Below are 21,214 nucleotides of genomic sequence, written 5' to 3'. Positions count from 1 at the left end.
CACAGTTGACATGTGATCAGCTAAGGTATACCCTTGAGCCCCTTTTGATTTCAGATCCATTTTCTTTTTGTTACACTATCCTGCCTCTTTCTACCTCAAGAGGCTGCTGTGCATATTTAGTTTAAAATTATTTGAAGTCTTTAAAAACTGCAATGTCCCATTTTCAAGAAAAGCATACTAAACATTATATTTGTATCTGTTTTTTGATGAGAACACAATCCAGTGCTCTTTTTTAGAATCCATTTTTTCCTCCACATTGGTTTTTGACAAGCATAAGCTCAAATGTATTCCCCATGTCCACTGACTGATTTGGAAGAACAAGTCCAAAGTGCTATGGAATGAGAGAAGGGAGAAGACCATGGTGGATGGGAAGAGAAGATGAGGAGCCATATGATAATAAAAGTGCTGTCTTCCTTTTTTTTTTTTTCCTTCAAAAAGTGTCAGTTACCATCCTCAGTAGCTGCCATCATCTTAGTTCATCAGTCTCTGGGTTTGTTGCTTATCGCTGCTTGAGTCGCAGTGAGGATAAGCATACACCATGGTCCCCAACATTGCCTGTGGGAGAAGCAAGGTCCCCCTCACCCTGCCCTTTAGCCTCAGTGTCTGAATTGGCTGCTCATGTCAGCTTGTGCCCTCATCACAATTCTGTCTCATGTCAGCACCAGCTGTAATTCTGAGGAAATGCTTGCTACTTCTTGAGTGGAAAATACAGAAATGTTCAACAGTCAATCATTCAGTCTGTGGAGTATTCACTAATTATCTATGGGATAAGGGTGAGGGCCAGACACCATGCCAGTCACCTGGAGCTGCAAGTAAAATAGTACACCTTACCATTCAGGAGCAGAATATACTTGGACAATGATTTACCTTCTCACGTGAGAAGTGTTTCAATAGAGGGCAACTACGGTGGACAACACTCTTCCAGCTTCTGTGTATGAGCAGTCTGCCTCTGTTTCTAGCCCATGCCAACCTTGGACAAAGAACTTGTCACCTCTTCTTTGGTTTTTCCCCAAGGAAATTCACTCACACATCTGAGTAAGAAATGTTGACTTTATCAGGGATTTCACAGAGGAAGTGGATGAAGGGTCTACATTAGATAGCATTCAGCAGACCATGTGAAGACCCACCATAGTGAATATTGTTTCAAGAGTCTCTTTGGCCCTACCACTCCTGATGGGGTGGGGGTGGGGGTTCTCTCGCCTATAGACCCAAGACCCAAGCCTGGCTGACTCAAGTTTAGATGTTTAATACTACTTATGGAAATTATTATTTTTTTATTTTTAATGGGTAAATTATTATATTCTATTGTGATAAATACACATAATATATAACTTACAATTGTAACCACTTTGAGGTGTACCATTCAGTGGTACTAAGTACATTCATACTGTTGTGCAGCCATCACCACCATCCATCTCCAGAACTCTTTTCATTTTGCAAAACTGAACTCTGCACCTATTAAGCTATGACTCTCAATAATGCCTCCTACCCCCAACTTCTAGCAACCACTACTCTATTTTCTTTCTTAGTTCTTTTTTTAATCTTCCATTTTCCTCCACACTCCAGCCACAGGTAACCACTACTCTACTCTGTGTTGCTATGAATTCAGTTTTGTTTAATTCCACGTATATAAGTGAGATGCAGTATTTGTCTTTCTGTGTCTGGTTTATTTCACTTTGCATAATGTCCTCCAGGTTTACCTACGTTGTCACAAATGTCGGGATTTTATTCATCTATTAATGGATACTTAGGTTGTTTCCATATATTGGCTATTGTGAATAATGTTACAATAAACATGGGAGTGAAGATATTTCTTTGAGGTAGTGATTTCCTTTCCTTTGGGTATTCATCCAGAAGTAGGGTTGTTGAATCATATGGTAGTTCTATTTTTAACTTTTTTGAACCTACATACTGTTTTCTATACTGGTTGATACAATTTACAAATGAGTGAGTAAATTAATGATTGAAAAAATGATTAAAATATGAAAGTAATGGTTTAAGCAAATCAATTTTTCTAGATTTCTTTAACTATGACTCAAAAAAAGACACCAAAAGCTATAAGCAATCATTTTTAAATGATTGAAGGAATCTTATACTGAATTATTGAAAATTAAAAAACTAAGAATACTTTTGTAAAAAATCAATAAATAATTAACAGAGTTGGGGCACCTTAATCAGCTTTTGTAAATCTGGATTTTCTTGTACTGGGTTTATTCAAGTTAAATTAATACGCATATGATTCATGTTCTCACATCTCTCTCTTTTTATTTTTTATTTTTTTTAGTTTGGAAGTTCAGGTTTACAAAGCAAGACCATATTTCCCTGTAAACATCCAGGAAGTGAAAGCTGCCAATATCTAACTGAAATATTCAGGGGGAAAAGAGCCAAAATGTCACATGGGTGAGAAATAACTTTCAATGTCCTATCAAAGGAGCTCTTCAAGTTATGTATTGATCCCAACACAAGGAAAATATGCCTAGAAATTTAATTTGACATTTACAATCAATAGCATTCAGATGTCACTGGAGCAGAAGGTAGAAAAAAGATGACTTTAAAATTACAGTCATGAATTTATAATTACAATAATGAATAAAAGTAAATTTATTAAATTAGCATTTCCAGAGTCTAGAGAAAAATAGGCATGCCACAGCATATTGCTGAAGAAATGGAGAGGGAGGATCTTGGTTTTTCACTTCAGTAACTCATATATGCCTTCCTTCTATCCCATCATTTGGGTCTTCATGCTTCACTTTTTGAGGTGTGCCTACAATCTACTGCACATAAGCTAGTGCAAAGATTGGGCCATTAAAGAACTTTCTATAAGCATGAAACTTTTTCTCTATTCACTATCTTATCATTGTCCAAAATTCCTAGAGAAAAAAAACTTTGTGTTCTGGTGGAGGAATGCTTTGGTGGAAAAATAAAAAGCATTGCACTTAGTAGGTGCATAAGGATCTATACTGAATCAGCCAGGAGTCATTGGCATCAGTAGTGTTTACATAAAAAGGTAATCCATCTAGTCACAAGACACACAAACTGGAAATAACAAATAGAATTATGTTCTTAAAACAGAAAGACTGTGATTGCACAATTTATATTGTAACCATAATTCCTTTGTAGCTTCTCCCTCAACTTGGTGAGTTCTTCCTTTTCTCCCTGGCACTTTCTCTTCTATTTCTACACATTCCCTTGATGACTTATCCAGTCTCAGAGCGCTAAGTGCCTTCCCTTTGCTAATGTGCAAAGTTACATCTCTGGCCATGAACTCTCTCTTTAACTGTAACTATTTCTTTCCTCCTGGCTACCCAATGCACATATTTTGATGTTTAATAGGCACCTCACACTTGACATGCCTCAAATCAAAGTTTGTGATTTCCCCTGCTCCAAAGATGTTCCTCTCCCATTCTTTATCTCCACAAATGAGAACCTCATCCTTAAGACAGAACCATCTTTTGACTCCTCTATTTTATCATAACTCATATGCAATCTACCATGAATCCTTGTCATCAAAATATATACATTTGAATCTAGCCAATTCTTACCAGTTCCTCCCTAGTCACCTGCCTGAAACTATCATCTTTCACTTGGATTTTTGCAATGGCTCTCTGACTGGTCTTCCTGTTTAAGAGCTGACCCTCACCTGTAGTCTCTTAACACAGTAAGCAGAGTTGTCCTTTCAGACCACACCCTCCTTACTCTGACCTCTGTGGTGTCCCCCATCTCACTCAGAGTAAAAGCCAGCTTTATACAGTAGCTCCCCTGTGACTTCACTCATCTCACCTCCTTCAACTCTTCCCCCTTTCATTCCATTTTGGCCATCCTAATCTTCTCGATATTTCTTGAACATGCCAAGCATAGTCTCATCTTGAGATGTTTGATTGTGCTGTTTCCTCTGCCAGTGATGCTGTCCCTGTAGATAATGATTTGGCTTCGTTGCTCAGTTCCTTCAGCTTTTTGCTCACCTGGCACTTAATCAGGAACGCCTGGCCTGACAGCCCTACATGAAATGGCAGTTGCCCTCTCCCCACCCACCCCTGCTGCCTCTGCATTCCCATCCTCATTCTTTGCTGTTACTCCATAGTTTTGATCACCCTCTGGTCTACTCCTCATTGGCCTGTTTTATTTACTACTAATATCTTCCCACTGGAAATAAGTCCCACGAGGAAGGAAACATTTCTGCTGCTTGTTTTTGTAACTGTATTCTCAGTGTATCAATGTTTCAATAAACATTTTGGGTGAATTAGATGGATTATAGTTATCATTCATTCCAAAGCAAAGCTATATTTGCCATTTGGAGGAGTCCAGATCTCTGGATTATTCAGCAATGTCTTACACATGATTTCGATACTACAAGACAGTTATGCACTGGGTTCCACCTTTGGGTTTGCATTTGCTAATATGATATGAAAGAATTAAACATTGTTTTGTAGTTGTTCTAGGACATGCTATTAAAGGATTATTGAGATAACATGTGTTTGTATATGGATAATTTGGCTCCTTAAATTCTCAGAGATCTCTTTTAGCCAAAGTGGTTAATTTTGGTAAAACAACACTAGATCTTAGATATTCTAGGAAATATATCCTCATCTAAAAAATGTTTTTCAGGTTTTAAAAGCTGCGCCTCTCTTGCTCCGCCCCACCCTGAACCCAGATCCGGCATGGAGGAGGCCGACCGAATCCTCATCCATTCCCTGCGCCAGGCTGGCATGGCAGTTCCTCCAGATGTGCAGATTCTGCGAGCCTTCACTACTGAGTTGGTTGTAGAAGCTGTGGTCCACTGCCTGCGTGTGCTCAATCTGCCATGGGCTCTGGCCTCAGCCCCCTGCTACCTCTGGCCCTGTCCAACTGCTTCCTGGCTCAGGCCTGCATGGACCTGGGCTACTCATTGGAGCTTGGCTATCAGAACTTCCTCTACCCCAGTGAGCCTGATCTCCGGGACCTGCTTCTCTTCTTGGCTGAGCGTCTCCCCTCTGATGCCTCTAAGGATGGAGATCAGCTTGCAGGTGATTCAGCTATCCTTCTCCAGGCCATCAGGAGCCAAATCCAGGACCAGCTGGCCCTGCCCTGGGTGCCACCCCTCCTTTGCACTCCCAAGCTACAGCACCTCCAGGACTCAGCCTCCCAGAAACCTTTCCATATCACCAGGCTTGTCATGCCTGAGTTGAGTTCCAGAAGGGAGCCCCGGGAGTTCCAGGCGAGTCCTCTGCTGCTACCAGCTCCCACCCAGGTGCTCCAGCCTGCTAGGAGGGTGGCCTCACTCTTTGAATGCCATACCATCCAGCTCTGCCAGCACACAGGCCAGAACTGCCCTGGGGATGAAGACTGGGTCCACTGGGCACCCTACCATCCCACCCAGGAGGATACACGGGCTTAACGGCAACGGATGCAGAAGCACCTGGCTGAGCATCTATGCCAGACCTGGGGCCGACTAGGGGCTCCCCAACAAGCCGGAGACCTGGGAGAGCTGTTGCAGGCCTGGGGTGCTGGGGCCAGGACTGGTGCTTCCAAGGCTTCCCACTTCACACACTCAGAGAAGTTCACCTTCCATCTGGAGCCTGAGGTCCAGGCAGCCCAAGTGTCTGATGTGCCGGCCACCTCCCAGCAGCCTGAATAGGACATGAAGGCAGCTCGGGAGGTGGAGTCTCTTCGGGAGCAGCTGGAGGGAGTGAACTACAACACTGAAGAGGTTGAAGTTAACATGAAGACCCTGAGAATCAGCCTTGTGCAGGTGGAGACCGAGCATTGGCAGAGCGAGCTCAGCATGTGGGAGCGTGAGCAGGCCCTGCACTTGAAGAGCCGTGCAGTGGAGCTGCTGCCTGGCGGGGCTGCCAACCTGGCCAAGCTGCAGCTCATGGTAGAGAGTAGTGCCCAGCGGGTCTTCCACTTGGCGGGTCAGTGGGAAAAGCACCGGGTCCCTCTCCTGGCTGAGTACTGCCACCTCCGAAAGCTCCAGGATTTCAGAAAGCTGGAATCTTCACGACGGCTGGCAGAGATCCAGGAACTGCACCAGAGCTGCCAAAGAGGCCCAAAGGAAGGAGGAGGTCTATAAACAGCTGGTGTCAGAGCTGGAGACCCTGACTAGAGATGTGTCTCGGCTGGCCTATACCCAGCACATCCTGGAGATTGTGGGCAACATCCGGAAGCAGAAAGAAGAGATCATTAAGATCTTATTGGACACAAACGAGCTTCAGAAGGAAATCAACTCCCTGTTTGGGAAGCTGGACTGGACATATGCCGTGACTGATGAGCTCGTGTTCAAGGATGCCAAGAAGGATGATGCTGTTCAGAAGGCATACAAGTATCTAGCTGCCTTGCATGAGAACTGCAGCCAGCTCATCCAGACCATGGAGGATACAGGCACAAACATATGGGAAGTTAGAGACCTTGAGGAGCAGATCGAGACGGAGATGGGGAAGAAGACCCTCAGCAACTTGGAGAAGATCTGTGAGGACTACCGAGCCCTTTGCCAGGAGAACACTGGCCTCCTGGGGTGGGTCCCAGAGGCCTGAGGAGCCCCCAGCACTGCTCTGCTCCTGGCCTTGGGCAGGGAGTTGGGATGTTGGGGGCGATGGCCAAACACTTGTCCTAGCCGTTCGTTCTGTTGGCTGCGCAGCTCCTCCTATAGCCTTGGCCCCAGACCCCTGCCCACCTGACCCCAACCCTTATCTGGGGTCATTGTCTAGAGCGTTGGAACTTGGTTGCAGTTTATTAGAGAGGGCACTTGGATCCCAAATAAATGAAGAGCTCTGTCTGCAGTCAAATAAATGTTTTTCAGGGGCACCTCAGTGGCTCAGTCACTTAAACATCCAACTCTTGATCTCAGTTCAGGTCTTGATCTCAGGGTTGTGAGTTCAAGCCCCAGGTTGAGCTCCACACTGGGAATGGAGCCCACTAAAAAAAAAAAATGTTTTTCAGGCAGGTCTGCTGACATTGTTGGGAAAGTACCAGTAATAACTAGTAGCTATGCTTGGTATCTGCTTCCAGGAAAGCAGTAAGAGTAACAATCTGTGATGTCCTCTTGAGCTCAGAACGATACCCAGCACCATGCCAACACTGTTACTGACAGATAGGTTTAGATGAGGCGACATCTGTCCCTTCTGGTCATATGCCACTTTGATTCTGCTCCATCCAAGCTGCTAAAGGGATTGTGGACAATATTCTATCAGGTCTTCTTCAATGATGAATGAAAACACATAGAGACACATATATGAGGGACACACCTGTTTGCATGTATGGAATGAATTTTGGGACAGATTTCAACACTTCAATCCCACTAAGTATAAGTTATTTCAACATAGAAATATTTTTTAGTTCCAGGACAAAGGAGTATTCTTTGGCAAGGAAAATATAGAATGGGAGTCAGATTATTTTGAAAGAACACTCACTACATTAGAATTATAGAATCTTTTCCCTTACTTGGATGGCTTTATAGTTGGATTTCTTTTCCTATGTTTGTGTCAGTCAAAAACCTTCATTAGCACTCTGTTCCAGCTATAATGGACCAGGAAGATCTAGACATGTTCTGTACCCTCTTTACTGACATCACTGAAATTTTTTGTATACTTCTAAATACAAATCAAATCCTGCCTTTTTCATAAAGTTTTCTCTATTACCCTTAAATTAACATTAATCTTTTGCTCCTTTGAACTTTCATAACCACACACACACAAACACATACACACATATCCTTTCATACCTTTAAACTCATATCTGAATTTGCAAGACTGTGAACATTAGGGGCTACTCATTCTTTCAATTTCCCACTCTGTAGGTAAGTCAGTTCCCTAGTGTCTTTAAACAATGACTATCCATCTCTGATTTAATCCCTTCTATCACAGTGGTGTTACCGCCTGCTCTTTTGGTGTGGATTTAGCTCACCACTGACAACAGCTTGGACAAGGCAAAATTTTCCTTATCCAGTATTTGAGCTATATGAAGTAGGCTTTTGTTTGGGATGATTTGTTAAAAAAAAAAAAAAATCCTGGCCTACCAATAAGACAGTGATGGCCCACAAAAGGATTTTTTCATTGAAACTTGAGGGAGAGTATGTACTATAATTACCAGGAGCTCCAGGGAAGAACTCGATGGTAGAGATGGTGTTTTAAGCAATTAAGGGATTTTTTTCTTAAACCATCTTTTCTTTTTCAGGATTTGGAACAGCTTAACTGCCATAAACAGGTTTTCTGGAGAAGTTTCTTAGGAAATAGCTATTGGGTCTTAAGTCCCAAATGCTATCTTTTAGGTGGATGCCCTTGTTCTGTGTTCCGGTTGACCTGGGACACATGTTCTTCTAACATATACTGTACTTTGTTGTAATTGCTGTTCAAAGTGTATCTTCAATGCCAGACTGTGAATCTGGAGAGACCTAGTAATCAAGGTTGTCTTGTCAATCACTCAATTCCCAGGGCCAGCAATTACTTGCAGAATGGATAAATGGCTGGCTGTGTGTGGTAACAGTGTGAAGTGGGTTAGCCAATACTTTGGGAATTGGTGTGTGTGTGTGGGTTTTTTTTTTTTAATGGCTGATCACATGCCCCAGAGTAAACTTTTATCAGAATTAGCCTCCCTTCTTCTCTACAAGGTAGACATTTAAAATAGTACAATTTAAAAACTTGTTTTATGACATCAATGGATGTGTTACACTGGACAAAATAGTTTATCTGAAATGCTATCTAGAACTAAAATTGTAGAGAATGGAGGCTTGGAAATAGGATGCAGTGAGCATTGTACAAGGGGGAAATTACATAAACAATTAGACATTAATTACTTTCTTCTTAACACTCTCCTAAAAAATAAGTAAGGGATATAAAAAAATATATGTATAATACTGATGTAAGTCATGTGCTTGGAAAGCTCAACAGTGCAACACAATAATGTAGTAAATCTTGATTGATAGATTGAATCGCTTGGAATAACAGCAAATAGGTAGGTGCTGATGAAATAAACACCTGGAATTATTGCTTGCTGTGGTGTGAATTGATTAAACAAATATTGGTTGAATATTCATTGGGATAGCCATAGTAACAAATGATTTACATCCATTATTTGATTTGATTTTCTCAGACATCTGATTAAGTATTTTTATTTTTCATTTTACAAATGGAGAAATTAAAGGTCAATTTTGTTGAGTACTCTTTTAGAGATTACATAACCAATAATTGTCAGAGCTGAGTTTCAATTCAGCTATAATTTTTAAAAAAATCTAAGTGGTTTTAATCATATCATGATCAAAATAGAAGAAAGAAGAGCCAAAACTTGTACAAAGACCAAAAGGAAGGGTATGTCTGAGGAACAGAAAGATAATTTGGGGTAGCAAATAATGATGGGAGAGGGTGGCAATGGTTATTGAGGAAGGCTAAGGAAGTTTGGAGACATATCTGAAAGTCTCTATGTGAGATGCATTGGTTTATAAGCAGGGAAGGGATGCTCTTTGAATGGTTCTGTAGATGACTCTGGCTGCAATGTGGTTATCATGAGACCAGTGAGGAAGTGAAAGAAGCTGAAACGTTGGGCAGTGCTGGATAAGCCCATCAAAATCACATCCAGATGAAGGCAGAGAGACTACATCAGTGACTTAAGGGATTCCTCTAGAAGAATCATAGATCTTGATAAACTATGTGTGATTTTAAGGTCTTTCTCAATTTAAAAATTATGACTTTGAGGAAGAGAGGATATTAAGGGGAATGAATAATTCTGGATACAAATCAGTTTGAACAATAAGTTTTTCAAATCATAATTTATATCCTAATGGACATGTCTTGGCAAAGAAAAGAATGCTTTAAGAATCACCTGACCTAAGGGGCACCGGGTGGCTCAGTCAGCTAAATGGCCAGCTCTTGGTTTCAGCTCAGGTCATAATCTCAGGATCCTGGGATCCATCCCCACAATGGGCTCCACACTCAGTGGGGAGCCTGCTTCCAGATTCTCTTTTCCTCTGCCCCTCCCCCTGCTCATGTGCTCTCTCTCTTTCAAATAATCTTAAAAAAAACCCAAAAAACAAAAAAAGAATCACCTGATCTGAGGTGCCTGGGTGGCTCAGTCAGTTAAGCTCCAGCTCTTGGTTTCATGATCTCAGGGTCTTGAGATCAAGGCCCACATCAGGCTCTGAGCTGAGCGTGGAGCCTGCTTGGGATTCTCTCTATCCCACTGCTCCTCCCTTCTGCTTACTTATTCTCTTATCTTTCTCTCTGTCTAAAAAAAAGAATCACCTGAACAATATAAGAACACAGTCTTTGTTATACAGAGTATACAGGACAAATTAAAATTTTCCTTCCTTCTTTCCTACTCCCACCACAGAGATAAACAAGACTGATGATTGATGACTTATGATTTTCATCTTCTAATTCCTTTTCTATGCAGTTCTGTGCATATGTATATATATGAAATATATATATATAAATAAATATATATAAATATATAAATATACTTTTAATGATTGCAAAGCATCCCATAGGAAATACATATTATAACTCAGTTAACCTTTTCTTTTTTTTTTTTTTTTTGATGGATAATTAGGTTATTTCCATTGTCTTGCTGTTACAGATAATGCTGCAATAAATATCATTGTGCCCTCATCTTTGTATTCATGTATTGATAAATGCATACACAGACATTTTCTGATGAATTCCCACAAATGTATTTCTCAGATAAAAAGGTATGTGTACTTTAAATTTTGACAGATATAAACCAGTTACCTTCCAAATCAACTTCAACTATTCATGTATTTAACCAATATATGAAAGTGCCTCTATCTTCCTTCTTTTCAACTTACTTCTTCATTGTCTTTTAAAATTTAAACATGCCAAAACACATCAAATAAGTTGGGAATTAAAGCATTGTGGCTAGCAAACATAGCATTGACTGTGTGCTATATCCCTAGTCTAGCCTCCTGCCTTCTCTGATAGAGTTGATCAAATGTAAATTTTGTGTTAATTATTTCCTTGCCTTTCAATTTCCTGGACTTTTTATTTATTTTTTATTTTTTTGTTTTTATTTTTTAAAGATTTTATTTTATTTATTTGAGAGACAGAAAGATAGTAAGAGAGCATGAGCAGGGGAGAGAGGAAGAAGCAGGCTCCCCACTGAGCAAGGAGCCCAACTCAGGGTTCCATCCCAGGACCCTGGGATCATGACCTGAGCCGAAGGCAGATCCTTAACGACTGAGCCACCCAGGCGCCCCAGAACTTTTTTTTTTAATTCAATTTTATTTTTAAGGTTTATCCATGCAAATGGTTAAAGCATTTTCACAGCTGTATAACATTCCATGTGTGAATATAGCAGAATTTATCTTTCATGGACTACTGAGTTGTTTCTGGTTTTCTGCTATTTGGAAAGTATTTTTATTGGCATTTGCAACATGTCTAATGGTCCATGACCTCTTGGTTATAGATACCAGAAAAGAATTACTATATCCAATGCATGCAAATGTGCATTGTTATAAGATAATGATGTTTTCCCTGTAAATTATTAGCCTACTTACTATCCTGCCAGGCAAGCTTTTGGGAGGATTTTTGCCCCTTTTGTCCTCTCTTTAGGAAACACCGTTACCCCAGACATATAGATAGTTCAGTCCTTTATCTCCATATAGGTCTTGTATCAAATGTCTCCTCGGTAAGGCTTCTCTGACCGTCCAGTATATAATTATAACCCTATTCCCACTCTTGAACTTTGAACATCAAAGGTAATTAACAAATATTAGTTGAAAGAATGGTTGAATCATTGAATAAAAAGATCCAGACATAATCCAAGGAAAAATATCTCATATGTAAAAATATACATGTTTCTATGTGAGTATATAATGTACAGGATTCCATGAACCTTGAGACAAAAAAATTAGGAAACATTGGGTGCATGAAAAAAGGGGTATGTATATGTGCGTGCATGTGTGTGTATAATTGTATGAATATTTTTACACTTACATAAATTTATATAAATTTACATTTATAAAAAATAAAGATAGAGGAAATACACAACTTTTAAATATATACTGTCAGGTTGTAGTTATACTTTATGAATATAACTATCTGGACATCCACTTGACATATTCTTTGTGTTTATTCATTAAACAAAGATTTACTGAACACTTACTATGTGAAATACTTACAGAGAGATATTGTGCTGAAGAAGAATTATGAAGCACATGATTTATTTTTATTTCTATTTTTTTTTTGGCCAAAAATTATACCTTTTAGGATAGAAAAGATAGCCACAGGGATAAATATGGAATACATTTTGATTTAGAAGTGCATTTGATAAGCATTGAAACTAAAAGAACATGGAAAAAATTAGCCATGTGATCTTAAATTCTATAATACTGGGATGCCTGGGTAGCTCAGTTGGTTTAAGCATCTGTCTCCAGCTCAGGTCATGATCCCATGGTCCTGGAATCGAGTCCCACATCAGGCCCCTTGCTCAACAGGGAGCCTGCTTCTCCCTCTGCCTGACACTCCCCCAGCTTGTGCTCTCTCTCTTTCTGACAAATAAAGAAATGAAATCTTTAAAAAAAAAGTTTCATAAAAAACTAATGATGTACTATATGTTGGCTAACTGAACATAATTTAAAAAATAAATAATAAAAAAATTAAAAAGAGTCTATAATACTAATGATAGGGAAATACATATAATATTATTTATGCTAGTGTTTATAAAGACACATTTTGAGAGCAAATATGGGAGTATAATAAAGTACTTTGTAAGAGACAAGTTTTGCTCAGTTACGGTGAATTAACAAAAGAATGTATTTTAAGGAGAAGTCTGACACTATAAAATACACAATCTCCAAAAGAAAATGATATATTCATTTGAAAGCAGGTAGCAATATTAAACTCTACCTGTGATGTGTTCTCCATGTAGATAGGGATGGGTTAGAAATCTTCCCACCCTTTTGTGTTTCAGGAAAAGCTTATTGAAAAGAACTACCCTTTCCCATATGATTTTGTAAGACTGACAGATTTCGCCCTTTTTTACCTATGCTAAAGCCAGAAAGACTCTCCAAATTCCCTTCTACTTTTGCCTCAGAGATGATTAACTGAACTATTTGTAACCACTAATCAAAATCAGTAAGATACTTGATAACTTGACCAAGTTTTAGTCCCACCTCTCTTTCCCTTAGGCCCTGAACTTTGACTTACCCTCAGCCTGATCCAGCATTGCCCTGTGGCTCCTCCTTCCTGGTCCCTTCCAAGAATCTGCTGATCTGAAGAAAAGGCATTTCATGTTCCACTATTCAGCCCATTCCTCCACACCTGATTCTTTGTGGCCTAGTTTACTCCTCCCTACAAAAGAAATTCCTTTCTGCCCAACCCTTAAGATGCTTGCAGATCTTATAATCTGAGAGTTATCTCTACTGCAGTTGTCCTTACCTTATTGGAATAATCTTTTCAAATAAAGACTCTCCTTACCTAATTTGGGATTTGCTTTTTATTTGACCCTCCCCCCCAAAAAAAACAAATGATGAAAACAAGGGAAGGATGGAACAAAATTCTGCTATAAAAATAGAGTAATTGTTGGGGCGCCTAAGTGGCTCAGTCATTCAAGCGACCAACTTTTGATTTCGGCTCAGGTCATTATCTCAGGGTTGTGGGATTGAGCCCTGAGTCAGGCTCCAGCCCTGAATCAGGCTCCATGCTCAGGGAGCATGCTGGAGATTCTCTCTCTCTCTCCCTCTAGCCCTCCCCCTGCTCATGCATGTGCTAGCTCTCTCTCTATAAATGAATGAATGAATGAATGAATGAATGAATGAATGAATAAATAAATAAATCTTTAAAAAAATAGAGTAATTGTAAATGAATTAGACCAATTAAAAAACAGAGACTCTGAGATTTAATTAAACACAATGCAATACAAAATCTGTTGACAAGACACATACTCAAGAATGGCTAAAAATGAAAGAATATGAAATGGTATCTCAAACAAAATTGAACCAAAAGAAAGCTGGACTTATAGTGACAGGATCTGATTAAATAACATGTAAAGGAAAAGCAGCATAATGTTCAAAAAACATTATATACTGGTACAAAATATAATGAAACAGATGTATATACATATATGCAGCTAACAATATAGTCTTTGAGTGTACCAAGCATCAACTGACAGGAATGATGAAAGAAAGACATGGCAGTTACTGTGAATTTTAACACCTCTTTTAGAAATTAGGAAATTAAAGAGGTAGAAAAAGCAGAGATTTTGAACACTAAGAAATATTAATGATCATCTACAATCAATGAAGAGAAACAGTATTTTTTAAGCACACACATTGACTACCCCCCCCAAAAAAAGTCCTGAATTAGGACACAAAGATAGTCTCAATAAATTTCAAATAATATAATATAAAAGTATTGTTCTTGTAAAATCCAATGTGTTTGGAAACTAAATAATTACTAAATAACTTTTGGGTTAAAAAGGAAGTAGTAAAGAAAATTATGAAGTATGGAGAATGAATGATAATAAATATGTTAAAAGGCAAATTTGTGAGACAGCGAAAGCAGTGCTTAATGAGAAATGTGGAGCCATAAATACATTTATCAAGAAAGAAGAAAGGTGAAGGTAAATGAACTGAGTACTCAATTCAGGAAGTTAGGGAAAAACAATCAAACTGAAAGGGGCAAGAAGAAACAAGAAACAAGAAAATAATAGAGGGGGCACCTGGGTGGCTCAGGTGGTTAAACATCCGACTCTTGATTTTGGCTCAGGTCATGATCTGAGGGTGGTGAAATTGAGCCCCAAGTTGGGCTCTGTACTCAGGGCAAGTCTGCTTAAGACCCTCTCCCCTTCTCCCTCTGCCCTCCACCCCGCTCATGCTGTCTCCTCTCTCTCTCTCTAAAAAAAAGAAAAGGAAGAAAGAAAGAAAAGAATAGAGATGAGAAGATTCAGTGAAATTTAGACCATAAATAAATAAATAATAAAGAAATTAACAAATGGAAAGCTGATTCTTCCAAAAGATTATTAAAACACTTCTGTGAGGACTGACCCTTCCCCCAAAAAAAATCCAGAGAGAGAGAATATGCAAATAAACACAAACACAATGGAGAATGGAAAGGTAAAAGTAGCTACAGAATAAAAATTTATTTATTTATTATTATTATTAAGATTTTTATTTATTTGAGAGTGAGAGACAGAGCATGAGCGGGGGGAAGGGTAGGGGAAGAGAGAGAAGCAGACTCCCCGCTGAGCAGGGAGCCTGACATGGGGCTCTATCCCAGGACCCTGGGATCATGACCTGAACCCAAGGCAGATTCTTAACCAATTGAGCCACTCAGGCGCCCCCAGAATAAAAATTTAGAAGGAGTACGTAACTATACAGATTTTTAAATGTGTTATGAATCATCATATGTAATGAATTTGAAATCCTGATGAAGTGGATAAATCCCTTTAAAAATATAGAAAATTCGGGCGCCTGGGTGGCTCAGATGGTTAAGCGTCTGCCTTCGGCTCAGGTCATGATCCCAGGGTCCTGGGATCGAGTCCCGCATCGGGCTCCCTGCTCCTTGGGAGCCTGCTTCTCCCTCTGCCTCTCTCTCTCTCTCTGTCTCTCATGAATAAATAAATAAAATCTTTTAAAAAAAAAAATATAGAAAATTCAAAATGGTAAAGGAACCAGAAAACTTATGTCAGGTTCATTCCCTAGAACACCCTTTGTATTTTCCTAATATCTGGTTTACAACAGAGATTCTAATTCATTTGTTGAGTAAGATAATAAATGAGGGGGTAAATGAATGGTGCTCAGATGCCCCCTGTGACACTGAGTGACAGCCCAGGGGCCACGGCAAAGTCCTGTTTTGATGCTGAAATGCGCAGGATGGGAATTGGGATGGCTAGGATAGAAACGTTCTAAGCGGGAGGAAGAATGATGTGGGGAGCATGATGGCAGTAGCTCCAAGATTTAAGATCTTTTTAAAAATAGTCTTTGAGAAGAGAAAAATGTTCACACAAACAAAATATTTTGCCTTAATTTGGGGATAACCAAAGTAAGGTTTCCTTTTCGCCTTTTCATGCACTGCATCCTAAAGCCAATTTCCATGAAATTAGAAGAACAGAATTACTGAGAGCAAGGCGGCTTCTTTTGGGTAACATTGAAGAGCCTGAGGGAAATCTGAATCTGAATAAGAAACTGCAGATAAGGAAGGCTGTGTTTTTCTTCCCATTGCTGAAGGACAATTGGCTCTGGATGTACGAGTGAGCTTGGAAACAGAGAGATACCGCTGTGGCCATATATTTCAGGAAATTTTTTAATAGGTTAAATATAATAAATTTCAGATCAAATTAAGGGAAAACAGCTTAGTGGCATGATAATGGAGTTAATGGCATTCTCAATCGGTGCCATTTCAAGGCATTTAACACAAGGGAAATGGGGTGTACCCACTGGGTATAGTCCCTGTGCCTGTGGCCATTCCCGGGGTGCACAGCTGGCCCAGATCACTGAGAAGCTGCACGTGTGCCAGAAAAACATGTTTTTATAAGGAAAATATAGATTCTCCTCATTCCAGGTGTTTGCATTCTAAAGCCTTTGCTTTCCTGTTAACATATTTAGTCAATGCACCAGGGAAGGTGAGACCTAATCACGTCTATGTTGGATTGACCTCTTGCTTCCACTGTTTCAATGCTAACTTTGTCCTCCCATCTCTGCCTTCCCTTCAACCAAAATGCTCTTCAAGGGGGCTATTTTCCTAATATTCCAGCTTCACAAAAGTTTTGGAATTCAATTCTGTTCTCTTTAGCATCTGCCCTTTCCCCCTGACTTCTCTCCATATATTAGAAGAAAAAATCTTTTTGGATTTCCTTAATATTTATAGCTTAAGAGGAGAGTTGTGTGAGGTTAAAGGTTCCAGGTTGGAAAAGAAAGCATCTAAGATATCAAAGATGGTCTAATCCTTAATTCATAAAAGATAAATTGCTGCTTTATACTCTGTGCCTGGTCTCTCAGCCAGGACTGACTTTTTTGTTTTGTTTTGTTTTTTAGGAAAATTAGTGCCCTCAGTGGGCTGCTTGCTTTACTGAGTGTTCCTTCCTCTTGATCCCATAAAATGCTGAATCCTTTATGCCCCACCTGAACTCTATTCAGGCAAATCCTTAATTCACTCTGCTTTAGTTTTCCTACATGGGCCAATTTTTGGTACATTCTACTCTATGAAGGAAGGAATTTTTTATTTCTTTCTTAGATTTGCCCATTGTCTTCAGAACCTCTAATGTTGCTGACATTAGGTAAAATATTTAAAAATCTGTAGATATGATGAGTATTTGAAACAAACATAACAGATAAATGGTTATATATTTATAACCATTATACAAAGCTCAATACATAAAAATTTCATGCAAATTGATAAGAACGTCACTAAGACCAAAAAGAGAAAATGTAATATACAAATGTACAAAATGCAAAAGAATTAATGCAGATATCTAAAATATTTATGACATTCTAGTAACCACAGAAATGCAAATGAAAATATTGAAATTAACCTTTTGCCTATAAACGAACAAAGAATAAAATAAATATTATTAATGTTGGAGGGTGCTATGAAATGGTTGCTTTTATAGACTATTTGAATATAAATTACACAAACATCTTAGGAAGTTACTTAGTAATGTTGGTAACATTAAAAATACTTACCCCTTTTAAGTAGTTTTTCCCCTCCTAAGAGTTCATACTGAAGAAATAACCAGAAATGTTCAAAAAGACTAATGCATAATCATGTTTATTTATAAAAGAAAAATCCTTTTTCAAAAAGTAAATGTTGATAAACAATAGAATGGTTAAATTAATTAATGTCACTCCATAGAAAATGGAATATTATTCAACAATTGAAGATTTTGTTTATAAATATCTTTAATTATGTGAGAAAGTTCTTATAATACTAAGTGAAAAATCTAGGTAGAATGACATTTAAAGTAAAATCTCAAATGTATCTGTTCTATGTGTCTGTGACTTCCATCTAACTTATATTTCCTCTAGGAAGCTTGTTCACTCTGTCTCTGCTTAAATATGGAGAGTTGATTTTTTCCTCTATCAAAAGAACAATTTTACATTAATCTTGCTTCCTAATTTCTCAAGTATGAACCCAAGGCCTTGGTGGCACAGGTTTTTAATACTAGGGCTTCAATATCAGTAAGTCATCATTCAGTCAGTCAACAAATGTTTATTGATCACAAGTAATGTGTGTCAAATTCAAATATTATTTAGGTGCTAGTGAAGAAGGGAGAGAGAGAGAGAGAGAAAATCTGCTTTAAGGAATATGCAGGTATCTGCTATGTGTATGAGGGGCGGGAGGCAAAACAAATAAAAGAATATTGAAAACCAAGAAGTTGTTGGAAGAAGATAGACTATAATAATAATAAGGTAGAGCACGGATGCGAGTGAGTGGTTTTACCTAGGTTGGCTGGGAGAGGCCTCTGAGCAGGTGATATTAGATTTGAAATCTGAGTAATGAGTAAAGGAAAGGAAAAATGCAAAGACGTTGGAATGGCATGTTAGAGGAACAGAAAGAAGATTAGTGCAGTTAACTAGTGAAGGGGTAATAGAGACAGATAGATGGGATTAGAGATCTGGACAAAGATAAATTCATTGACCATACTAAAAAGATTTGTTCATATTTTTTTATAATTGAAAGCTATTAGAGGGTTAGTAGGAGTGAAGAGATATGATCAAAGTTATTCTTAAGTTTACACAAAGTAAGTTATTAAGATTATCCTGGGCATATTGTGGCAAATAGAACATGTGAGGCAAGAAGGAGACAGGGAGACCTGAAGACTATAGCAGTAGTTCATGCTAGAGATAAAAGTGTTCAAATTGAGACCATGTCATTGAAGATGGTGAAATAAAGTCATATTCAGGCTATTTCGAAATCTACACTATGGGACTTGGGACTCACTGATGAATTAGATGTGAAAGATGATGAAAAGAAAGGAATCTAGACTTTTGGCCTGAGCAACTAGGTTGTTAATGCACTGTGTAGAGATGCAGTTAGGGTAGATTTGGGAATTTGGTAGAGTCCAATAAAGAGGGAGAAATTGATGTGGGAGAGAAGAGGGTGATTCCAGAAATGAAGTCCCTTCTAGGATAGAAACCTCCTGTGAAGTCAGTTGTCTAAAATATTAGTATGTGTACTTCTTTCATGGAAATGGTGAAAAGATGAAATATCTAATTTCTCTATCAAGTCCATGGTGAGGTGATCAGTTGAGAGTATGGGGGATATGGAGAAGAAGGGGAAGATTTGGGAGAATAGTATGAAATAATCATCTGATAGTGTAGAAAATGAATTTAACCAGGAAGGTGATGTTTCAGAACTGTAGCCAGAAGCTTAAAGTAGGTCCTGTCACCATGGTTCTGTCATTTTATTTTTCTCTTGGGCAAAATTCAGTGGGCCATATGCAAATATGAAAGAAGCACATGTTTGGATTTAAATAAGGTTGAAGTTCTATGAGGTAAGTAGAATGGAGAAAAATGTATCAGGAGGAAGGATTGGAGAGTTAGGGGTTTTACTTACTATGAATTCTACACTGGGTTAGGAAGAAAGGGAGGAAGATAAATTATTGGAAAGTTAAAGTGAGGAGGGATCAACAGACAGAAGACCTCACCAAGAGCATAAAATTGTTGGTGTAGGAGGACTAGAGGAAGTGAGTTGAAGGATAGGACATGATGGACTTTTAAACCAAGATTTTAATCATTGATGATCGCTAGGATAAAATTTAACACTAGTGGGGTCAAGAACCATGAGATCATCTACATATATTTTAAAGTCTCTGAGAATTAATACTGAAAGTATGGTTGATAGGGAGACAGTGAACAATATGCTGAAATTACAAATTAAGGAAGGGGAGTGACTAGGAGATCAGGCACTGAAAGCGAGAACAGTAATGGCAAAACCTGATGACATATACAATAAATGGGTTTTGAAGGAGAAAGTGGGAAAGGTAGTTTGGAAGTATCTATGAAAAACATGGGGAACTCCTACCCCAATCCTAGGCCATTTTTCCCAAGTTATGCCATTCTTGGGGCTGGGGGGTGAGGGGGAAGAAATCTATACTCAGGATGCTGCAGGTGAAATGATGTTGGAGCAAGTCAGTTTCAGTTAGAGCAAAAAGTGAAAGGGACATTTAGAGAGTGTATTTTGAGAATGTATGTGGGGTAGGGAGGCTTGAGGACAAACTCTAAATTCCAGAGGTGCAGTGGAAGAGCTTGGGAAAGCAACGAAGGATGAAAGGGTAGGGGCAATACAGAAAAGACTGACAGTGTACAAATGTGGGATCAGATGAGGAGGCTTGATTCCCACTGGTGCCTGAGATAAACAGGAATGTGATGCTGATGCCATTGGTCCTAGATGCCAAAGCCTTTAGCCTTGACTGTCAGACTGTTCCATTTGAGGACTCAGTAATTTCAGTATACACAAGTTTAAATTGAAATAACTTTCATCAGGAAATTCTTTTCCTACAATATCACTTGCTCTTCCATTGGCATGGTGTGAGGAAGTTAATGGGGCTGGCTGGGGCATCAGGAATGCCAAGGCAAGTCATCGTGAAGAAAACAAGGGACAGAATGGGTTATCACATTGGAATCTGAAAAAATCCAAATCAACAAGGTTCAAAAACCAAACAAGAAGCAGGAATAGAAAAACCAGAGTGAGGTCCCTAATAATAATGACTGGTATTTATTGGAAAGTTACTATGGACAAGTATTTTACCAGTATGAATTCATTTACTCCTCACACAAGCTTCGAAGGTTGATATTTAACATTTTACAGATGAGAAAACGGAATTACAGAATGGTGAACATGGGTAAAAGGCACCCAACTAAGAAGTACCTGTCAGGAAGGGAACACAGAGTCTGGCTCTGAAGCCCAGTGCCTCTACCTCCCTGCTGGGCTACAACTGAAGTTGTGTGTGCCCAGGCACATGTCACCCAAGCCAGGGTCTGAGAAATCATCCCCAATTTCAAGTTTTCCCTTAACAAGATGGTCACCAAGTGCAATCTGGACCTTTAAATGCTCTTATTCTGCTCACTTTTGTTCCATGCCCACAGCTCCCGCCCTGCTCCAAGCCCCCTTTCACCAGGATTAGAGCAATTACTTCCTAAAAGGTTTCCCTGTGTCTTGCCTTGGCCTCTCCAACTTAAGCTCCTTAGCGGAGCTGGAGAGATCTTTCAAAAGCACAACTTTATTATATCACTTTCGGGCTTAAAACCTTACTATTGCTTTCCCTTGCCTTTGGCATAAAATCAACTCTA

The 21,214-nt window shown here is 39.1% G+C and overlaps 1 pseudogene; it reads left to right on the top strand.

Moving 5' to 3' along the window:
* The first annotated feature begins 4,658 nt into the window (after positions 1–4,658).
* Positions 4,659–6,509, top strand: LOC110573076 (annotated as a pseudogene).
* The last annotated feature ends 14,705 nt before the right edge of the window (positions 6,510–21,214 follow it).

Source organism: Neomonachus schauinslandi, chromosome 2 (genome assembly GCF_002201575.2).
Source record: "Neomonachus schauinslandi chromosome 2, ASM220157v2, whole genome shotgun sequence".
Taxonomy (NCBI): domain Eukaryota; kingdom Metazoa; phylum Chordata; class Mammalia; order Carnivora; family Phocidae; genus Neomonachus; species Neomonachus schauinslandi.
Note: the sequence above shows the minus strand (reverse complement) of the source record. Positions and strands in the feature narration are given on the sequence as shown.